The following is a 25052-nucleotide window of genomic DNA, read 5'->3' as shown; positions in this document are numbered from 1 at the left end:
GTCCTCAGTTTACTTACCTGTAAAATAAGAGATTAACCTAGGTATACGAAAAGATCCTTTCATGCTCTTCATCTACGATCATCTGACTAGGAGGCTATCCCATGGTCTTCCTGACTAAATGGCCTTCATGATGTCCAAGGCTAAAGGAAGTAGGAAATAACTGTTAAAAGTATAACTAGGTGGACTAAATCAAAGTCCAGGGCCCTTATCATTACCACCTCAATATTCAATACTACTGTCTTCCATACCACCATCACCATCACTATTATGACTCTTCTCGTTAATATAACTCTTCTCATTTGCATCATTATCACCAGCACTAACATCAATATCAACTCATATGATCGAGAACTAGAAGTTATTTTAGAGATCATCCACTCCAAACCCCTCTTCACAAAGATAAGGAAATTAAGACTCATAAAGTGGCAACAATTTGACCAACTTCACATAGCTAGTTTGTGGCAAAAATGAACAGTAGAACTTGGTTCTCCCCATTCATAGTCCAAGATGCCGTCTATATTATTTTTCATTTTTAGTCTTAGGTGATGTTGAGGAGATAGATGGCAAATCTCTCTTCTTGTGGGTCTAAGAAGTATAGCTCACAGGGGCACCATAACACATTATTCGAAAACTACTGGTCCAGCTGGCAACAGAATCCAAAACCTAATTGTTAACAGATTTTGCATTATCCCTTAAATCGCACATCCATTAGCAGCCAGCTCTCTTCATGATGGAGTCACTAAGGCATGACATTCCCAAAGTGATGGGGATTACAATTAGACCCTGGAGGTTGGTGGGAAGAAGGATTTAATGAGCCAAAAGAGCTTAGAAGGCTTCATCCAGCCTCTCTCCTGCCTCTGTTCCCCTAGTGGCCTTTTATAAATCTATAAAAAAAAAAGAAGATGAATTAAGTATGATATTGGTTAGTGTACTCAAAATGATTGAGAGGCCCCATGGTATAGTAGACACAGAGCCAGTCTCGAACCAAGAAGACCTGGGTTCAATCTGAGTTACTATATAGCTATATAACCCTGGACAAGTCACTTAACCTCTTGATGGTCTAGGAAACTCTCTAAAACTATAATTTTTAGAGAAGGCACATGAGTAAATGGAGTTTTCTCTTTTGCAATTTCTTTATACTAATGAAATAAACAGATACAGTCCCTATTCTATTCAATAAAGGTATAATGCTATATCAGGGGTGGGGAGCCTGTGGCCTCAAGGCTACATGTGGTCTTCTGGGTCTTTGGGTATGACCTTTTGACTAAGTAGTCCAACTTGGACCAAGTTTCCCACTCCTGTGCTAGGTTAATCAACAAACATTAACAATCATATATCTGGAAGCATAATCTAGTTCCAACCTCCCATTCCTGCACAAATCTCCTCATTAGCATCCTAGACTGGTGACCATCTATCCTTTCTTTGAATGCTTCCTTTGATAGGGAGCTCATTATTATTTGAGACATGCCTTTCCATTGTAGAGTTAGTTTCAATCAATAGGAAGTTCTCCCTGATACTGATAGAAAATCTGGCTTTTAGTAACTTTTCCCTATTGTTGTTAGTTCTGTCTTAGGGGTTATAGAGAACAAGATCTCATTCTTTGCCCTATTGCAGCCCTTAAGCTAATTTTAAAAAAAATATTTAATTTAATCATTTATATTTTTAAGTATTGATCATGGTCCTTCCCTAACCTCAAGCTAGTTAATGAAGTAATTCTTTCAATCCCTACATAAGGTTTCACATACTGAGTCTATATCAACTACATACTGCATCCACACCTTGACCTCAAGTTTAGTTTTGTCTCAGGACCCACATATAATTGTGTCCTTGTTCTCATATTGAGCTCTGAACCTGATTCCAAATTGAGCTTAATCTCCAGTGAAAATGTGATCCCCAGCCTAAATTAGAAGGGGTTTCATTACCTTATTAACCATTTTTATTCTATTTTTCCACCTCTACCTTCTCTCTATTTTCATGTTTCTTTTCACACCAAATATGAATTATACCCCTTCTTTGATTATTCTGTTTTACCCAATATGACTTAAAATACATATTTTTTTTGTATGTGAAGAAAGTGACTAAAATGTCCATAACCTTTGACTTGGAGATGCTACTGCTAGGTCTATAACCTAAAAAGGTCAAAGGGCAGGAAGGAAGTCCCCATACACACCCAAGTGTCTATAGTGGAACATTTTTATAATTATGAAGAACTAGAAACAAGATGCTTACATATTGGGGAATGACCAAATAAATGGTCCATTAATATAGTGCGTTAATCTTACATCACTGCAGGAAACTATGAATGTGAAAAAATACAAGTGTGGTTAGACTTGTATGTATTGATGCCAAAGAAGTAAGCCAAATCAAAACAACAATATGTACAATGATTTAAGTGATGTAAATGAAAAGAACTGGGGGGAAACATCAACAATTGGAGGCTATTTAATTATAATGATCAAGCTTGTACCAAAAGAAGGAATGAGAAAATGTATTTTACTTCTTTCTTTTCAAACATAGGAGTACTCTGGGTACAGAATATGCAATATTCTGTCACACTGTTTTTTTTTCTTTGTTAGCTTTTGCTAAACTTTTGTTTCTGTATCTTTTTCCTTCCTTCCTTCATTCCTTCCCTCCTTCATTCATTCTTTCCTTCCTTCTTTCCTCTCTCTCTCTCTCTCCCTCTCCCTTCCATCCTCCCTTCCTTCTTTTCTTCCTTCCTTTTTTCTTTCCTTCCTTCCTCCTTCTTTGCCTTCTTCCTTCCTCCTTTTCTTTCTTTCTTCCTGTTTTTCTTTTCCGCCAGTCCTCTCTAGCTTTATTTAAAAAAAAGATTTTGGGTGGAGAAAAAAGGGTATTTTTAATAGATAGATATCAAAATCAAAATAGTTAAAATCAAAATATATTAATTTAAAAAACCCTCAAGATTCTTGGCACATTTTTTTCCCAGCAGCTTCAGTGCTCCTGACACTGTTCTTATAAGACCTTGCCAAACTTTTGCATTCATCTTCCATTCTATACTTTTGCTTCCATCTTTGATATATGCCTTTTAAAATCTAAGTTGGTCAATGCTTTCCTTGTTAAGCATTTTAGTCTCTTTAGGCACACACACACACACACACACACACACACACACACACTTTCACTGCATGATGTATCTCTGTTTTTCTTCCCAAATCCATTGTTTCTTTTATGTAGTCACAATTTTGTTCTGAACAATTTTCACTCTCCTAGACTGACTTCTGCTGTCAATTTTACGCTAGAAGATCTACTATTTTTATTTCTCTGAACCTTTTGAAATCTGTTTTTCCAAAATCTGTAAGGCATGTCAAATTATGTTTGGCTTTCCTCTCCCTCTCTATCACAGTTTCCAAGATAGAAGGGTCTTCTTCAGCAACATATTCCCCCTTATTGGTCAAAATCAAATATAAGTGAGTAGTTTTCTTCATTGTTTCCTCCATCTTTTGAAGGATGAAATTGCCATTCATGTAAGCCAATGAGCTGTTAACTATGTATATCTTTTCATTTACTTTATTTAAATCATTATACATATTGTTGTGTGTATATATAGTACATACACAGAGTTCTTTTCTTTCCATTTTCTTTCATTTTAAAGTGCTTTTGATTAGATTTAAATGATTCTATATAAATATATTCTTTATTAACCCTTGTTAGGTGTCCTCCATCCCTTTGACTTGGAGATGCTACTGCTAGGTCTATAACCTAAAAAGGTCAAAGGGCAGGAAGGACAAGAGTCTTCAATGCTTATATTTTAAGTAGTGGCTCAGAATTCCAAATCCCATTCTCACATAGATATCATCTTCTTAAGCAGTTGTTCATGTCCCACATTTTCCTTTCAGAATCCCTTGTACTCAATTGTCAGCAATGACCAAAATGCTGCACTAATGTCCCACTAATGCCTTCATTTTCCTGCCCAAGATTTCTTAATCCTTACCTATTAAATTACTTTTGGCTAAACTATTCACACCCACATGAATCACTAGAAATGCATAGTCATCAACTGATTTGGCAAGACTTGAGAAGTCCTTTCATAACTTGGATACATGCTCCAGGAAAACAAGAGTCTATTATTATCAAGCAAACTGGTATTCCAGTAGCTTTCAGCTGGACATAGCAACCAACACCAATTATATCTTCTTTTTATAACCTCACCTGGGTGATTTCTCACCAGATGTTACCTGTGGATCCCCACCTGCATTACTTGGAGGATAAGCAGATACTTTCTCCTCAGAGGGTGCAGCATTCTCATCTTAAGGAACAGGGAAAAAGGGTTCAAGGGTCCTTCTTCCTTTCATTCTCTATCATATTCTTCTACTTTCAAACCTAGTGAAAAATATGTCAGGATTTCCCTTTATTTCTTGAAATTCTTTTTCTCTTTTATCTTGAAGGCAAAGCTAAGAGTTTGGGTACAAGGATTCAAGCATGTTTTCCTTTGCTTAAAATCTAATCTCTTGAGACAATGCTTACTTTATCTTTTGGGTTACCCTCTCCTTCATATCCACCTCCCCATAATATTAACCTGCAAAATGTCTTTATATGAAATAATAATAAGAATAGTTTGTATTTGTAACCCACTTTCTAGTTTAAAGGTGACTTATATGCCCCTTTTCTCAAATTCCCATAAAATTCCTGTAATGTAGGTAGAACAGTGATTATTAGCCCCATTTCACTATTGGGAAAAATAAAAATCTAAAAGGGTTAAACACTTTATCCAGGGTCACATAACCAGCAAGTAAAGATATTTCAACTTAGGGATGTTCTCTCTCACTTCAGTGTTCTTCCTACTCACTCTATTAAACCTTGATGTTTCTGGGGAAAAAAAAAAAACAGACTTCCCGGGGCCTAGTTTCCTTTCCTTTCAGCCCTTCTTTTATTCATTCAAAGTTTAGAAAACAATGATGAGCCCTCAGTGCTGCAATGTTCTCAGTCTAGGCTATTGCACCCTCTGGTTTTAAGATAGAGATGACTTCTGCATAGGAAAAATCTGATAGCACCTAAAGAAGGCTCATTGTCATGCTAACAGGCAAACAATCCATGGGGAGGCCATTTAATAGGGTTGGCTTGGAGTCCAGACTCCTGGGATCATACCCTGGCTTTATTATTGTCTTCCTTGGTGACCTTGAGCAATTCAGCTGAACTCTCTGGGCTGCTGCTTCCCCATCTGTGAAATGGGGCTAATTATGCCATGCAGATGTTGTAAAGATTAAATGGCATAATGGTTATGAATGTGCTTTAGAAACTATAGATGCAAGAGATTGTTATTATCTCTTAAGCCCACAGCCCATCATTTTCTTTTGTAGAGTGTGCTTTTTTCCCCTCAAGATAATTAGTTCATCATTCTTATAATAATTCTTCACGGTGCCTGAGAGTTTACAAATTGCTTTCTCATCCATTCTTGCTGTGAATGTCACAAAAGTATTGCTAAAGAAGCAAGGCAGGAATCATTAACTCAGTTTTCCTGGAGTAAAGCAAGATTAAGGAAAGGGAAGTGACTTATGTTCTTGTTCAAATATGGCCTCAGACACTAGCTGTGTGACTCTGGACAACTCACTTAACCATGTTTGCCTCAGTTTCCTCATCTGGAAAAAATGAGCTGGAGAAGGAAATGGAAAATCACTCTGATATTTTTGCCAATATAACTCCAAATGTGGTCAAGAAGAGTCAGACATGACTGAAATGACAATAACAAACAACATCTAGGCTTATAGTGCAGACCTTTGTATAAAAATACAACTATCTTGTTTTGTTCTCTTCCACTCTGAAGATGAATGAAAGGTCCCCTTTATTATTTTTATAAATTATATATTGATTCCTTCCATCTCTGTGTCTTCCATAGCACCACATTTTCCCCTTTGAGAGTCCATAAGGAAAGAGTTCATAAGGAAAGAGTCCATAAGGAAAGAATCCTTTAAAGGGCTATCTAAGGGCTGTCTAATTCTGCATATGAATTTTGCCTCATATCAGTAGCTTTATCTATCCCTCAGACCAGTGGCTTCTTGAGGTCATGAGCTTGGTCTCTCCGCCCAGATAATGTCTTTCTGAAGTTGGGACTATGTCTTTTCAATTGGGTACATGGCTTTTGGAGATCAACTGTCCTATTTCCTCTTATTTTCTTCTCAAGCTCAGCATGTGGAGAAGGGGATGCTGTGTTGTCCATGGGAGGGAGGGAGGGAGAGAGAGAGAGAAAGGGAGGGAAAGAGAGGGAGAGAGAGATAGAGACAGAGACAGAGACAGAGAGACAGAGACAGAGACAGAGACAGAGAGATGGATGCAGCTTTTTTTAATAGCCTTTACAAAGAAGCATAAATACCAACACTCAAGTGTATTCACAGAAGACACGAGAGGCAGCAGTCATTCTCAAAGCCCTTCTTCCCAATAGATTTACAACTCATAAATGCAATTGTCAGAGCCAAGCACATAAAGCAAAGGGCCAGGTGTACTTCAGTGTTAACCACAAGCAATGAGGCCTTCGAACAGCTGTTATCCTCCTTCCAATCCATTTATGAACTTGCCTTTTCCAGTGAGTCATTCTTCCCTCCCTGCCTCCCTCACACACTATACCTCTGCTGCCCTGTAGACCAAAGGACAAAGCAGAAAGACTCTGGGGAACAGGAAATACAGAATCATGTAATTCTTGAGGTGGAAAGGATCTTAGAACACACAACACAGAAGGTCAGAACTAAAAGGAAACTTTCAGAACAAAGTACATAACATATCACAATGGGAAAGGACATTAGAAAATAGAATATAGACTGTTGAAATAGAAGAATTCTCAGAAAACATGACATCAAATGTCAGGGCTGGAAGGGATCAGGGAACACATAGAATATAGTGTTAGATAGGAAGACTTCCTTGGGGAATAGAACATAGACTTTCAGAGATAAGACTGATATTAAAATATAAAATAGTGCTGGAAGAGCTAGAACATAGAAAATAGTGTTATAATAGCCTTTAGAATAGAGAAGTTTTTAAAGCAGGAAAAGTCCTTAGGGATCAAACTCTATGAAATTTCATTGTCCTGTCATGTTATGATCTTGCATTATCCTGCCTCTGTCACACAACATATTAGCAATGTCCCACTGAACAAATGCTACATTGGTATAGTCTGCAAATGTATTAAGTATATATGGATCATTCGTGGTATTAATAAATTTGTTGAACTGCAGAGAGGACAGAGACCTGAAGCAGCCCATTAGAAATTGCCTTTAAGGACACTCTGGTAAAAATAAACCCATTAACTCTTATTATGAATATGGAAATGGTATGGATCTGTGATTTCACTAGTGAAGGGAATACTAAGGTGAGGACATTCTACCTCTCTTGTTCATCACTTGTTATGTATTTATAATCTTAGTGAATTATTTTTTTTCTGGGGGTAGGGTGGTATAAGAGATTAAGTAACTGGCCTATAGATAAACAAACAAACAAACAAACAAAAAACTAGTATGGGTCACAGGCCAGAGATGGAACTTAAATCCAAATCTTCCTGGCTTTCAAATTAGTTCTCTAATCTTTATACAATTCAGCCTCTCAATCTGAATAGTAAGAGGGAATATTTATACAGCACTTAAGGTTCGTAAAGTACTTCATATATGTTATTTTGTTGGATCATTACAACTTTGTTAGGTGTTATTATAATCCCCATTTTATAGATGAAGAAACTAAGGAACAGAGGTTAAGTGACTTGTTCAGGGTTAAATAGTTAAGTATAGTCAAAGGTAGAATCTGAACTTTAAGGCCCCCTGACTCCAAATCTAGCACTTTTATCCACTGATCTACTTTGTTGCCTCAGGTATAATAAGGGGGTTTTAATTTCAAAGTGTATGGGGTGGAGGTGGGGGTTGCCTTCATAGATCTATAAAACTGGTGGCCATAGCAGTAGTTACAGAGCAGGAAAATGAATAGTAATTGAGATGTCCAACAATAACAAGAGAAAAAAATCCAAATATGAATAAATGGCTTAACGACTGAGAATACAGATTGAAAAAATAAAGTAGTTCCTGTTCTCCAGGATCTCATATTCAAATGGAGAAATATGGAAAGTTTCAGCTGCAAGTCAGATGGAAAACCCCCTTGGTCTTTAGAGTATGGAGGTGAAGTGGATGCCAATGCTTCTTCCCGAATATCATTTCCATTGATACAATGATATGAATTTTTGGTGTTGAAGCATTTGACAGTGCCAAGGACATTGATGGCAAGAACTTTTTTTAAATTTTTCTGGGTCTTTAGTATCCGTGACTATAACCTTTTCAGGAGAAGGCATAGGCTAAATCTCTATGGCCTAGGAAGATGTCTGAGGGAAATGGGTTTAAAACTTGCTCCTAAGACTTTTGAACTCAGGGTCCTAAGCTGTCTCCATAGATGATAGACAAGGTGGCAGTGGCAGTTTGACTTTCTTGGCACATGTTGTCTCCCGTCTCCCTCTTAGGGTGCCTTACACCTTTAGCTAGGCAAGCTTGCTTGGCCTATGTATGGTAGCTGGTCAGAAGTGGTCCACATGATTTGCCCCCCAAGATGATGGCTATGAAGGCAGGTCTAGAAGCAGGACTGGTGATCTAGGGGGTGCTGCCACTCCTAGGGCTCCTGTGCCTATCTGACTGTTAATGGAAATAGGTCAGTAGTTGTTGATGTTCATGGAGAGGCCCCTTCTCCATGATTATTTCTCCCCTCATCAATAGAAGTGGGGAATGAGATGAAAGTAAATCTGGCAATTTTAAGGGCACTGCTATTCCCAAGGCTCAGGATTCTGAGATATCTTTATGGGGGTTTGAGGATGGATGGTCAAGATGGTAGTGGCGGCCTGCCTTGTCAGGCACTAATGCTTCTTGTCTCCCTCAGGGAGAGTTTGGGATAAGAAACATGGGAAAGAGAAGGGGAAGGAAACAGTTCAAGTGTTTTGTGGGAGTCCTCCATTTTAAGAACATGTGGGGAGATGTTGGCACCAAAGTTCGGTCCCATTCTGTGCCCAAATCCCAGCTCTTTCATTTAGAGAAACTATGAGGAAGAGCTGATCACTGCTACTGTGTGAATGGCGTGAGGTGAGGATGAATACACCCTGTGGCGCAAAATGGACCTGGGCCATTGATAATGTGCCCTCAGAAACATCCTTTATTGCTTTGACTCCAAGTCAAGAAGGAAGCCACAGTTCCCCAGTTCCCCTCTCCAGTGTCTAAGCAGGAAATCTATATTCTTGCCTTGTAGTCAAAGATGCTTAATGCTGGCTGCCAGTTTTCCAGTGGATGATGTTGATCAACCCTTTGCACTTCCCTTTTCCCTAGCCCTTTCTTTTTTGTACAGAATTGTTTATTCTAATATTACATTCAAAACAAATAAACAAACAAAAAACAACCTTAACTCACTAGACTTTGTGCAGTATTATTTAGGTGAGGGAAGTGCAAAAGGTGAGCATAGAGTAAGACTGGCAAATGAATCTATTTTCCCTTGGTTCCTCCAACTGGAAGTATAAGAGTGGTGGCAGTGCCATGAATTTTCCCCAGGAATGCAGACACCTGGTGATGCTGCCTACTACAGATTTCTAAGTAACTGTGAGCTACTAGCTAGGAGAAATAAAGCAAAGCTAGAAAGTTACAATTAAAAGCATTAATTTTTCTGGACTAGTGTGGCTAGCAAGTTATTTGTGAGAAATAAAAGTGATTTTTCAAAGTCATAGTGTGGTGAGCCAAAAGGCCAGGACAAAGATGTAAGAAAAGTCTCTTCCTGGGTGCACGACCCCTATCAGGCTCACTGTCCCAATCCTCACTTCCAAGGCAGGTTGGGTCCCAGAAGGCAAATGGCTATAGCTTTCCTCAGGGGTTGGCACCATAAATCATGCATCTGGAGGTCATTTCCTCCCTTTACAGATTACCCACAACCTTGGATTAATGGTATGGGATCATGATAGAGGAATCACAAATATTCCCCTGCTCAGCTGAGTTGGCTCATCTGAGTTGGCCCAGCTGAGGTTGCAGCATGACAGCTGGAGTATAAATCCACTATTGTTCTGGGTCAAGCTGGTCCCTTTGATGTTATGTTTGCTCCTCACTGGATTAGATTGCAGTTGCTGCTGACCCTGGGGTGCTGATTATCAGTGAAACCGCAGATGGCTTTGCTGCATCTCCCAGTCTCACTAATCATCTTCTAAGCCCCACCAGAACACTAATTTACTTAACATCAGGAAAGATAAACCACAATAGAATCAGGAGTGACATGTATTCATGAGTACATTATTGCTGGGTGGGAGATTGGGCCCACTACCACTCGTCCATCAGGTAACTCATAGAAGTCTTCCTCACTGGAGTACTTCCAGGAAAGAGGTGAGATTATTTGCTCAAACTTTTTCTAAGTATACTCAATAGCCAATTGAAAAAAACAAAACAAAACAAAACAACAACAACCAAAAAAAAAACAACAAACAATTGCCACAAAGTAGGCCAACAGGAAGGAGATGGTCAAAAGATACATACACATGCTTTGTATTTGGGAACAGGGTCCTTCATTATGCAAGCCTAGAAGCAGATGTACCAAGCCTCCACATCTTGGATTGAACCTGGACCCAAGGACAAATTAAAAGGTGCTTTACAGACTGGGGCCTTACCCATTACCGTTGTTTATTCCAATCCGTGCCTGAATAGCGACTTTACAAAAGATCCAAGAAGTCATGATTCAGTCATTCTTGAAGACACCCAAGAAAGGGAAACCTTCTGGGCCCTGAAGTGATCCATTCCGTTTATGTTAACTCAATTTGTAAAGAAGCAGTTTTTGGACATTTTTAAGTTTGTCTCATTGCAATGTGTACCCTTTGTTTCCCATTCTTTCCTTTGTGCCCACATAAAACAACAGAATAAGTCTAAGTTTACTCTCCTGTAACAACTTTCCAAATGCTTCAAAAATGTTATCATTCTTGCTCTAAGTCTTCTCTCCCAGGTGAAAAATCTTGACAAACTTCAACCAAACATCATATGACAAGAATCCATGGTACTTCAGCATTCTCTTCACTCTCCTTTTGACACTCCTCATCTTAACAATTACCTTCTGGGGCAGCTAGATGGAGCAGTGGATAGGACACTAACCTTGGAGTCAGGAGGACTCGAGTTCAAATCCACTTGACACTTATTAGCTGTGTGACCCTGGGCAAGTCATTTAACCCCAATTGCCTCACAAAAAAATCACCTTATTAATTTAATTTATTTTTATTTTACTTTTTAATACTTTTCTTTCCTCCAGCTCCCTCCACAGCCATTGAGAAGACAAGAAATGTTATACCCATTATATTTATGAAGTAAGGCAAAACATATTTCCATGTTAGCCATGCTGCTTAAAAAAATGAAGCAAGGAAAGTAAAGAAAGTGAAAAAAAATCTTGAATCTGTATTCAGAGTTCATTAGTTGTCTCTCTGGAGGTAGACCACATTTTTCATGTGTTCTCTCCTTGAATTGTTAACAGTAGCTAAGTCTTTCACAGTTGATTTTGTTATGATATTGTTGTTACTATGTATCATGTTCCCCTGTTTCTGCTCATTTCACTTTGCATTAGTTCATATAAGTCTTCCCATATAAGTCTTCTGAAACTTTCTTTGTCATTTCTTATAGCACTATAGTATTCCATCACAATAGAATGTGATTTATCATAATGTGTATATACTGAAACTTATTCAGCCATTGTGCTCAGTTTCTGATTCTTTGCCATTACAAAAAAGCTGATATATTTTTGTACATATAGATCCTTTCCATTTTTCTTTGATCTCTTTGGGATACAGATCTAGTAGTGGTATTGGTGTGTCAAAGGGCATGCACAGTTTTATAGTCTTTTAGGCATAGTTCCAAATTGTCCTGCAAAATGATTGCATCAGTTCACATCTCCACCAACAGTCCATCAGTGTCTCCATTTTTCTTTTTTTCACATTTATTTATTTTTAATTTATGGAATAACACTAGCATTTCCATAACATAGTATAATAAAAAAAGATGGTTGCACATTAAACTACAAATCTATTATGTATAACTTGCATTTCTTCTAAACATATAATAGTTATCCTGTAATTTTTTCCCCTTTTTTTCTTCCCTTTTCCCTTCCCCTACCCTAGAGATGACTACTATTAGACACACATACACACACATACACACACAAGCATGTGTGTATGTATGTGTATGTATAAAATTATTCTACATATACTTCTATTTATCAGTTCTTTCTCTGGATGTAGAAAGCCTCTTTCTTCATATGTCCTTTACAGTTAATTTTTCTGTATACCTCTAGCATCTGTCATTTTTCTTTTCTGTCGTCTAAGCCAGAATGATCTTCATTTTGAAAGAAAGGGAAGAAGGAGGGAAAGAAGGAAGGAAGGAGAAGAGGAACAAAAGGAGGAAAAAAAAGTGGTGACTAATAATAATAACTAACATTTATGTACTGCCCATTATGTGCCTGGGAGATAGGTGATATTATCCTCATTTTTACAGTTGAGGAAACTTAGGTAAACAGAGGCTAAAAGATGACTTGCCCAGAGTCATGCAGCAAGTGTCAGAAGCTGTATTTGGACTCAGATTTCCTGACACCAGGTCCCCACTCTATCTACTGTGCAATCTAGTTGCTTCTCTAGTATTGTATTTACTACATGAGAGAAAAAGGAAAAGGATAAGGCTGGGGAAGAGATCACAAATCTGACATTGAGGCTGACTATAGTAATGATAGGAACTTCAATTATCCATACATATTCAAGAGTTTTCTCTCCGCCAAAAATAGAGCAGTTAATAATTTCTTGTTTTGAATTAAGGATAATTTCCTTCTTCAAAATATGGAGGAAGTGATTAGGGGAATTGATATTTTGGACTTGGTTCCAACCAACTTGGAGGAAGAGACTGCTGATGTAGAAATGACATGAAATACAAGTGTAAAGTAATCACTCCACTTCATGGAGTGGGCCAAGCCAGTCTTTGTACACATACTAGATTTGAGGAGAACACAATTCAAAAGATTCAAAGACTGAATAAGTAGGATCCAATTACTTAAAATTCTATAGAGAAAGTGATCCAGGAAAAGGAAGGTCTCAAAATGAAATTCTGAAAATGCAAAAAAAAATATATATATATATATAAATAAATAAAGCAATTCTGATGAGGAGAAAAGGAGGTAACTTTAAAAAGAAATTATGTAGATGCATAAGGAACTAATCAAACAACTTAGAGTTTTAAAAGGCACATTAGAATATGGAGACAAGGTCAGATAGTAGAAGATAAATTAATGTGTGGCCAGGTCTTGTAGAAATAGTTTCACAAGTGAGAAAGTTTAGAATGAGCTGGGGCTGGATAGGAATACTAAGGACAATGAAAAATATCTACTTAGGGAAAAAAAGAGGAGGATTGAAGAATAGTAGAGTCCAGAGCCAGGAGTGGTTAAGACAATTATAAAGCATGGGAGAGAGAGAGAGAGAGACAGAGAGAGAGCAGACCTACTCAACTCATTTTGTATCTGCTTTCTCTACCAAGGAGAATAATACTTTAACTGACAAGCACAGAGCAAAAATGTGTGATAGGAAGCTGAAAGCCAAGAAAGGAAAGGAGATAGAAAAAGATTACCTTGCTTTCCTCAAAGAGTTCAAGTTACCAGGCCTAGATCAACTACATCCAGTGTGTTGGAAAAAACCCACCACATGAAATTGCTGAGACACTATAGGCAATATTTGAAATATTGTGGACAACTGGAGAAATACTGAAGGACTAGAAAAGTAAGAAGCAAAAAGTTACACTTTTTATTTTTTATTTTTTATTTTTGAAGAGAAGTGATTATAGTCCAGGGGTCTTGACTTTATTTCCTGGAAAAAAATATAGAATGTATGACTAATGGGATGGTAAGTGAATATCCAGAAATAGAAGCAGAGATCACAGAGACAGAGTGGCTTTATCAAGAACAATTCGTGCCAGACTAGCTTCATTTCTCTCTCTCTCTCTGTCTCTCTCTCTGTCTCTCTCTCTCTCTCTCTCTCTCTGTCTCTCTCTCTCTCTCTCTCTCTCTCTCTCTGAATTGTAAATAGATATTCCAATAACAAAATACCTGGTAAAATTTCTCAAAATATCCTTATATATATGATGGAGAAATGTGTGCTAGATGATACTATGGATAAATGGATTCATAACTAGTTGAATGACCAAATCCAAAGTGTCATTAATGGTTCAATGTCAACTAGAAAAATCAGTCAGTTCAAAATTATACTAAGATAAGGGGATAAATGGCAGGTCTATGATGTGGGCAGATGATATGATGCTGAGAGGAATAGCTATTATGTTGTATGACAGAATCAGGATCCAAAATATTTAACTAGGCAGGAATGATTGTCTAATGACAGGCTAAGAAGGTATGATTTAATAACAGTGAACTTGATCTTATACTGAAGTTTAAATGATCACTTCCAGAAGTTCAAGATGGAAGATGCATAGAAACTTACATGTAAAGGAAGTTGGAGCTTTTGTGGACTACAAATTCAGTATGAGTTTTTAGTGTGACATATTCATACATAAGACATTGTGTCTCAAAGGTGAAAGATGATAATACTATTGTCCTTTGTCTTAGTCAGACTCTACCTAGAGGGTTGTGTTTAGTTTAGGATGCTTCAATTTAGTAATGACATTAATAACCTAGATAATCTTCAGAGGATGGGTACCAGGACCACAGCAAAACTGAAGAACATTCAATCCAATATTAGTTGAAGGAACTATGTATGAAAAGCCCACAAAAGAGAAGACTTAGTAGGCACACAATCTGAGTTCAGATGTGGCCTCAGACACTTACTAACTATGTATTTGGTATTTTGAATAGTTTGTTATAGAAAAAGGTACTAGAGTTGTTCTGTTTAGCTCCTGAGGACAGTAGTAAGCCATCTCTTTTTTCTCCTATTGCTCCCCCTCCAAGCTTGACCATCAGAGGCCATTCATGGGAGAAGCTAAACCTCCAGGCTTAACACTCCTTAGGGCCACATGTGCTTACCTTCACACTAACTTTCTCCTGTTTTGTTCCTACTTTCCCCATCTTTTTGCGCTCTTTGAGAACTAGAATCAAATCACCAAATTTACGCTGGTAAGGGGGTAGCAATTCATCATCTGACTTTTTCACTCATTATCTTTGTGACTCCCCAAAACATAACTCATTTCCTTGGCCACCAACCCTTTATGTGTTGTCTCTTGCATTAGAGTACAAGCTCTTTGAAGTCAAGAACTATTTTGCTTTCATATTTTTATTCACAGAACCTAGCACAGTGCTGGTTGGTACTTAGTAAACATTTTTCATCCCTTCAGATTGCATAGAAAATGTCTTAAGTTTGATATTAGACAGACCTGTGTTAGCTACACTATAATTGTTGTAATAATGAAGGAAATCAAGGAAAGTCACCAGCTTACAGGTTGGACACACTATGTCATTCTTTTGGAAAATATGGACAAGAGCTCCACAGGATGAACAAGTATGGATGGGTTGTGATCTGCTTCTTCATACATCCCCTCATTCCTCACTTAGTTGCACTTATTTTGGTCTTCTTTGACTTCTCCAACTACACACTTTTTGGATTTCTTTGACTTCTCTACCATGTCGCTCCACCAGGTATCTCTCCCCTCCTAGTTTTTTCATCTTTTTGTATGTTGTCTTTCCCTATTAGATTGTTAACTTCTGGAGGGCAGGAACTGTCTTCTTTTTTAGTATTTGTATTTCCAGCATTTAGAAGAGTGCTTGGCACATAGTAGGCATTTAATAAATGCTTATTGATGATTTCATCATTGGAGCAAATATCCACATTGATAAGATTGTGGATCTATTGAGTTGATAGCATGATGTGCAACTGGATGCCTTATGACATAGTGAGTTCCCTCTCAACAAGATCTTTAAATAGGGGCCCTCTGATCACTTTTCAGGAATGTAGTAAAGTGAATTATTCTACAGTTATGAGTTAGATTTGATGATCACTGTATGTAAATGCACTTCCAATTCTGAAATCTTCTTATTCTATGATGTAGCCATTCCTTCTCAGGCTTCCCATTACTTCTGATTCATCTTACTTATAATTAGAACCAAAATCAGAAGAAAATTGCTACCTCCACCTTTGCAATGATCACCACAGATGTCATGAGTTTCTCAGATGCTCTATTTTTGAGAGAAGAGGGGGATAGAGAGAGAGAGAGAGAGAGAGAGAGAGAGAGAGAGAGAGAGATCTATCAGATGTCTGAATTGTTTAGGGCTACTATCATTGTCATATCATGCCTTCATGTTACGTAGATGATCTGCAGGAAGAATTTATAAATCTCCCCTTCCCCTCCATCCTCCAAGTTGCTTGCTTGGCCTCTGTGGTGTACTCCAACTATACTAGAGCCTGTCTTTCCCTTCACTGAAAGAATTCTGAACTTGGAGTCAGGGAGACTTTAGTTCAAATGTTGTCTTTGCCACTTACTACCTATAAATGCATGGACAATTAATGTAACTTGTGCAAACTTTAGTTTCCTCATTTGTAAGTTGAAAGGGCTAGATTATATGATAGCTGAAATCCTTTCCAGCTCTGAATCTCTGATCTTATGATTTGTTTCTGAATATTTTCCACTATGCTTACTCCATCTATGAGAGGTGAATATCATTTCACTATATACTGTGACTTGAACTACCTATCATCTGGTTTGTGGAGCAGTGTCTATCTTTTATTTTTTGAATTATGATCATGATTTCCCCACTCAAAGTTTTAGTGACCAATCCTATGAGGTAAGAGTTAATTAGCTGAAAATGGCAAGTTCCCTGGGTAACCCACAAGTTGTGATTATGTTAGGTCTGGTTCCAGAGCTCTTATCCCAGACAGTTGATAGGCCCTAGCCATGGTAGCCCTGAAGTGTTTACACTCCACTAGAATTATAGGGGGAAGAAAAAAAATACTGTGAAAGACTTTCAAAAATGATACATGGAAGCAGAGGGTGCATTCATCAGAAAGACAGACTGTAGCAGAGATATACGAGGTCCCTTCTTGTTACTAATGTGGAACAACTGAAAAGAATGAAATCATACTTACCACTGTCCCACAGGAAAAAAAAATGGCTAAAATAATAATGGATCATATCCCTATAGTTCTTTGTGGCAGTTAGGTGGCACAGTGGATGGAACTCTAGGCCTGGAGTCAGGAAGACCTGAGTTCAAATGTGGCCTCAGACACTTACTAACTATGAAACCTCATCTGTAAAATGAGCTGGAGAAGAAGATGGCAAACCACTCCAGTATTTTTGCCAAGAAAACCCCAAATGGGGTCATAAAGAGTTGGACATGACTGAAATGACTTGACAACAACCAACAAAAATAGTTATTGAGAGTTTCCAGTGAGCTTCCCTCATGACAAGACAATGAAGAAGGCATGCAAGTGTGATTAACACCATTTTGTAGACGAAGAAATTGATCATCAGAGAGGGAGCATGACTCTAGACTTTCTCTACCATGTCATAGCATTGTGCTCATCCTAGAAGTTCACTCACTCACTCAGTCAGTCAGTCAAAAAGCATTTATTACGTGCCTGGGAAACAAAAAGAGGCAAGAGTTAGTTTTTGCTCTCAAGGCATTCAGAATCCAAAGTAAGATAAAACAGGCAAACAAATATGTACAAACAAGTGTTATATAGGTATATAGGATGAATAGGAAATAATTAAGAGAGAGAAGGCACTAGAATTAAGAGGTGTTGGGAAGGGCTTCCTGTAAAAGATGAAATTTTAGTTGAGACTTGAAGGAATCCAGAGGAGGCCTGGAAAGCATTCCAGGTATGAAGGGGACTGTAGAGAAAAAGCCTGGAAACAAGAGATGGAACTGAAAGGAGATTCATATGGCCCCTTCTTCTGATTTCTCAGTTACTCCTAGACTTTCAATTTGAAGAAAAGTGCCCAAACCAGACATGTCTTTATTCCTCTCTGGGCTCCACTCCTGTTTTTCCACCTTTTCCTCTATTTTTCTTTTTTCCCCTTTTCTTTTAGTTCCTTTTTATCCATTGTCTTACCACATTAGAATATATGCTTCCTGATGGCAAAGGATCATAGAGATCAAGTGACTTGTCCATGATCATTCAGCAAGTATCAGAGCAGAATGGTACTGTGTAAGGAGCACTGCCTCTGGAGTCAGTGATGCTGGGTTCAAATCCTCCTTCTGAAATTACTTGTGTGACCTTAGGCAAAATAGTTGGTCTTCTTGTACTTAGCTATTCTCATCTGTAAAATGAGATATATAACCTTTAGATTCTTCTAGTTCCAGAATCTATGTTTCTGTAATTCCATCTTACTGATTTCAAATCTAACAGCATGGTATAATGGAAGGAGTAGTGACCTGGAGTCAAGGAATGAGAATGAGAATCCTAGTTCTCACATTTACTATTCATATGACCCTGGAGAAGTCACTGGGGCTCCTTTTTCTTCTCTATAAAATGAAGTGAAATTTTCAGCCTCAAGAGCTGAAGATCAAAGGTAAACATAGAGGGATTGACTGGAAAAGAGAAAGATAATAGCCTTATTTAGATGAGTGGGAGAGGTAACCTGATATGATAAAAGAAGGATGAGATTGAAATCAGGAATCTGGGGTCATAAATGGAGAGGTAATGGATTCAAGAGGCAGAATGGACATGACCAATATGGGAATTTGTTTGACTTGACCATGAATATTTGTTACAAAGTCCTTCCAACCTACCCCCAATAGTGATGAAGGGAAAAGTGAGAGGGAAAGAAAATGTATTCTCATTAATTGAAAAAAAAAATCTAGAAGTTAAAAAAAAACAGCTCTTCTGTTACTTATAATGTTTGTGACCTCAAGCAAGTTATTCTGTTCTCCAAGTCATAGCTTTCATCTCTGTGAAATAAAAAGGTTGAATTATATGAGAAGGCAGTGTTGCACAATGGAAAGGGCTCTGGTGGATCTGGACTCAGACACTACCTCTGATGCTTACTATCTGTGTGACTTTAAACCAGTCTCTTCACTTCTCTGAATCTCAGTTTCCTCAACTGTAAAACAAAGGGATTGGACTATGTGGCTTCTGAGATCCTGTCCAGCTCTAAATCTGTAATCTTCTGATCTCTAGGTTTCATTTTGGCACTAATTTCTAAGAACTATGGATATAGAAGGCAAGGGAGAAAAGGGAGGTGAAGGATGATGATAATAGAAAAAGCTGAGATAGAAATGGATCTGAAAGTTGATGAAGTAAAACAAACAAACAAAAACAACAACAACAAACCCTTTTGTTTCATATGACCAATACTGGTGGGTCTTTAATAAACACTGGACCTACTGAAGTAGGGCAGGGAAGGACTAGGTTCAGAGATTCAAGTTCTTCTCTTTGGAATCATGTCTGTCACCAGCTGTTCACTTCTCCCATCTCCTTTCCTCTGCCAAAATTGTCATCGCCACAAACTAGCATAAGGGACTGTAGGCACCATTTTGTTTAATCCCTCTATGTCACAGAGGAGAAAATTGAAACTCAGAGAAGGGAAGTAGCTTCATCAGGGTCATATATTTAGTAAGGGGGAGAGCTAAAATTTGAACCCAGACCTTCTACTACACCATCTCTTGATGAATATATGAAAAGTATCTCTGGTGCAGAGAAGTTCCTTAAATTCCTGGAACTTAAAGCATCTACAGATGCTCTCCAGATTTTATCTGACCATATCCTCTTTCCTGTGCGTCAGTGTAAGTGGGTAGCAATGGTGGGTGGGTTTGATGGATCTTAGCAGTCTCGGCATCATATCTTGGATACTATTTGTGCCTGGAAGACAGCTCACCTCACTCACAATTAGCTGTGGTTAGTCTTTGGAGAAAGATTTTGAATCAAAGTTTTTAATTAGTAACTTGTGCAATCTAAGCCTTATTGAATTAAAGGATCTCAGAAGTGGAAGTAACTTCAAAAGAAATCAAATGTCTGATGCACATCAAAAAATAAATTTCCTATACAGTGTCTTCAATAAGTGGTCATCTTTGTTTGATGTATAGGAATGGTCAATTCACATAACTAATCTGTTGCCAAATCATTTAATTTCTGCCTTAATTTCTTAATTTCTACCCCACAAATCCCCTCCTTTCCACTTACACAGGCACAACTATACTTCAGAACCTTATCACATCTCACTTGGTCTATCAAAATAGGTGTCTTATTGGTCTCCCTGCCTCAACCTCTCTGTAATCTAATCCATCCACCACTCAGCTGCCCAGGTTATTTTCCTAAAATTTATGTATTCCTCCATCTCCTCCTTACTTAACAATCTCTAAAAGTTCCCTATCACCACTAGGACCAAATGTTAAGTCCATTGTTTGGCATTTAACACTCTTATTCACTTGGCTCCATCCTACCTTTTGAATCTTCTTACACTCCACTGCTCTCCATGCACTCTACAATGCAGAGATCTGGCACCACTTCTAATCTTAGATGATGATACCCTATCTCCTATCTCCATGCCTTTGCGTGAGTTCTTCTTCATACTTGGAATGCTCTGACCTCTAACTCCTTACACTTAGTTTCCCCAGCTTCATTTGAGATTTAACTCAAATATCATTTGCTGTAGGAAGCGTTTACTGGTCTCTCCATATGCTGGTGTCTTCCCCTCTCAGATTATCTTTCCTTTATTTAGTCTATATCTTTTGTGTACCTAATTGTTTATCTATATTTTCCCTCATTAGGCTATGAGCACCTTAAGAGCAGGGGTATATACCTTTTTTTTGTATACCCAGGGCATAGCATTATACCTAGAACATAGTAAGAATATAAGAATATTTACTGATTGACTGACTACCCTATGAAGTTACCTGCTCTGATTATAGAAATATTGATTTAGGTTGGGTGAAAGTAAGCTTCCCTGTAATTTTACCCATTACTCTTTAAGATTGTCTTATGTGGCTAAGAAGAACAAATACTTCTTTAATAGATTACCTCTTCAAGATATTTGAAGGCATAAATCATGCCCCCTTCACTTCCTTCTCTTCTTCAGATTAATCATATCTAGTATCTGTAATGGCTTTTCATATGGGCAAGATCTCTAGTCTTCTCACATTCTAATCACTTTTTCTTTGAAATATCCTTAAAAACATTTTGATTTTATGATAAAACTATTATTTTTCTCCTCCACCCACTGGAAAGAAAGGAAAAAAGGAAGGAACAAAGGAAGAAGAATGCCTGTATCATATAAGTGTATTCAGCAAAATATATATATGTATATATATATATATATATATATTCCTATGTTGAATATATTCAACAATGAGTTTCTTATTTGACATATTAGTCCACTATTTCTCTGTCATGATGTAGGCAGTGTTCTCCATCAGCCCTTTGGCATCATTATTGATTATTTAGTTGAACAGAGTTCCTAAGTCTTTCAGAATTGTTTCTACAATATTGAAGTTATAACATAAATTGTTCTTCTGGTTTAACTCACTTTACTTGTCATCAGTTCATGAGTCTTTCCAGGTCTCTCTAAAACCATCTATTTCTTAATTTTTATGGCACACTAGTATTTCATTACATGGATACATCATAATTAGTTTAATCATTCACCAATCAATGGACACCTTATTAATTTCCAGGTTTTTGCTACCTCAAAAGAACTGCCATATTTTGTTGGGGGGGTGCAAATATAGCCACATAAAAATGCTCCAAATTAGAGAATTATAAATTAAATCAAGTCTTTGAAGCTTCATCTCATACCTATCAGTAAAACAAAGCTGAAAAAAAAGAAAAGAAGGTGATAAACACTGGAGGAGCTGTAGGAAAATAAACACATTGAGGCATTGTTGGTAGAACTGCTAAATAGTCAAAGTATTCTAGAAAGCAATTATGAAATTATACTCAAATGTTTCTAAATAGCACATGGCCTTTGACTTAGTGTTAATGCCCTTAATATGTGGTGGCCTGACCTGAACACAATACTCCAGACAAGGTCTGATCAGAGCAGGGTAACAGAGGAACTGTTTACCTCATTCCAGACATTAAATTTCTATTCATGAATTTTTTTGGATACTTCATCATATCACTAAGAAATAGTGAGTTTGTAATGAAAAGAAATGCAGGGGAAGTTGGCCTAGCCATTTGAGATCTTAAATTGTATTATAAAGCAGCAATCATCAAAACTGCTTGGTACTGGTTAAGAAACAGAGTGGTGGATCAGTGGAATAGGTTAAATATGCAAGACACAATAGTCAATGACTATAGTAATTTATTATTTGATAAAACCAAAGACCCCCACTTCTGGGATAAAAAACCCACTCTTTGAAAAAAATACTGCTGGGAAAACTGGAAAAGAGTATGGCAGAAACTAGGAATAGACCAAAATCTCACACCATATACCAAAATAAAGTCAAAATGGGTTCATTATTTAGATATAAAGGCTGATACTATAAGCAAACTGGGAGAGCAAGGAATAGTTTACCTATCAGATCAATGGAGAATGGAAGAATTCATGACCAAACAGGAGATAGAGAACATTTTGAAAAGCAAAATGGATAACTTTGGTTACATTAAATTGAAAAGTTTTTGCATAAACAAAGCCAATACAACTAAGATTAGAAGGAAGGTAGAAAACTGGGAAAGAATTTTTTCAACCAGTCTCTGTGATAAGGGCCTAATTTCTAAAATATATAGAGAATTAAGTCAAATTTATAAGAACACAATCCATTCCCCAATTGATAAATGGTCAAAGTATATGAACAGGCAGTTCTCAGATGAAAAAATTAGAGCCATCTATAGTCATATGAAAAAATGCTCTAAATCACTATTGATTAGATAAATGCAGATCAAAACAACTCTGAGGTACTACATCACACCTATCAGATTGGCCAGCATGACAAAACAGGAAAATGATAAATGTTGGAGACAATGTAGGGAAATTGAAACCCTAATGCATTGTTGGTGGAGTTGTGAAATGATCCAACTATTCTGGAGAGCAATAAAGGCTATAAAAATGTGCATGCCCTTTGACCCAGCAATAGCACTTCTAGGGCTATATCCCAAAGAGATCATACAAATGGGAAAAAGACCCACATTGCAAAAATATTCATAGCAGCTCTTTTGGTGGTAGCAAAGAACTGGAAATTGAGAGAATTCCCACCAATTGGGGAGTGGCTGAGCAAGTTGTGGTACATGAATGTAATGGAATACTATTGTGCTATAAGAAATTATGAATAGGCTGACTTAAGAAAAACATGGAAAGACTTGGATGGTCTGATGCTGAGTGAAGTGAGCAGAACCAAGAGAATGTAGTATGCAATAATAGCCACGTTGTGTGATGACTAATATTAATAAACTTAACCCTTCCCAGCAATACAAGAATCTAAGACATCTCCAAAGACCTCATGATGGAAAGTACTATCCACATCCAAAGAAAGAACTATGGATTTGAATGCAGATCGAAGCATACTATTTGCTATTTTTTTTCTCTTCTGTTGTATTTTGTTTCTTCTTTCTGGTGGTTCCTCCTATTGGTTCTAATTTTTACTTACAACATCACTAATGTGAAAATATGTTTAATAGGAATGTATATGTGTAGCCTATATCAGATTGTGCATGATCTTTGGGAGGGTGGTGGGGAGGAAGGGGGAGAAAAATTTTAAACTCAAAAGCATATGGAAGTGATTGTTGGTAAATCAAAATAAATTAATTAAAAAAAAAAAAGAAATAGAGTTTGGAGTCTCAGTTTCATATGAATTATCCTCTAGTTTTACTTCTCTTATCCTGAACTTGTGCAGTTGATTTATTGAACCAAAATGTAGGACTTTATATTTATTCTCATTAAATTTCATACCACTGAATTCAGCCCTAGAATGCAAAAGTCATTTGATAAATAATTATTAATTGAGATGGGGGGAGACATGAATCTTTAATCTCATGTGTTATCCATTATTCTCCAGCTTTGTGTCTTCTTTAAACCTAATAAGCATGTCATCTATGTCTTCATTCAAGTTATTGGTAAAAATATTGAATAACAAAGGACAAGTAACAGGTTTTTGGTCATTCTCCTCTAGAAATAAATTCAGATTGTTATCAATCCCTCTTTGGATTGGTTCACCCAATAAGTTCTGAGCCTTCCTTTCTGTCTTCTCTGCACCACAACTTCCAACTGAATCCCATCCTGTTGCTGATTTCCCTTTGAACCCTTTTGACATTTGTTCTTTTTATCTTTCTTCTCTAATTATTGTTTCCATTCTAAGAATCCTGTATCTTATTCAATAACTTTGAGAAAAGAGAGCAGTTTTAAAAGCATTTCACTTCTTATAGCAAAGAGACTGTCTTTTAGTTAGAGCAGGCAGAGATGATAATAACTTTTCCCATTTTGATAGAACTTTATGGCTCATAAAGTGTTTTCCTCCCAAGAACCAGATGAGATAGGTAATGCATATATGATTTTCTTATTTTACAGATTAGGAAACCGAGTCTGGATATGTGAAGACATACAAAGAAAAGAAATTCCCAAGTCAAGAATCAATCATTGGCACTATCCATCACTGTTTTACCTGTAGTCTTTTTACCTGAGTCTACTCAAAAAAAAATGATATGTTCAGAATGTTTGTAAGAGAAAATTATCCCTAAATGGCATAGCAAAGAAGATTTCCCTAGGGACCTTAAAACACAGGTGAAAGTAGTTATGCAAGAAAAGTTATCCAAGAACAAGAGAACCCTGAATTCCACCATTCAGGCATGAAAAATTCTCACCCCTCCTTTCAAGCCCCCTCTCTCCCATTCCTTTCTCTCGTTATTTGTATTCTTCCTCTAAAAAACTCTTAAAATGCTTTTGAAGGGCAGACTGAGATGATAGAATAGGAAGAAACAGTATAGCTCTGTTACCCTGACTTCCATAGGACTCAAACACTGAGAAAAGAGGACATAACTTTGTTGCTATAATTTTAATTTTCAGAGGACAGGAGACTTGGATGCAGCCTTAGGGGAGAAGAAAAGAGTCCCAATATGGTTACTCTGATCCCTATTTCTAGAGAAGAAAAGCAGAATATGAGATTCAATCCCCAGATGAACATGGCCTTAGTGTGATTGGTATGGACACTGGCTTCCTTGTTGC

This window comes from Vombatus ursinus, unplaced genomic scaffold (genome assembly GCF_900497805.2).
Source record: "Vombatus ursinus unplaced genomic scaffold, bare-nosed wombat genome assembly UNPS02005236.1, whole genome shotgun sequence".
Taxonomy (NCBI): domain Eukaryota; kingdom Metazoa; phylum Chordata; class Mammalia; order Diprotodontia; family Vombatidae; genus Vombatus; species Vombatus ursinus.
The sequence above is the reverse complement of the archived record's forward strand: the minus strand, read 5'-3'. Positions refer to the sequence as shown.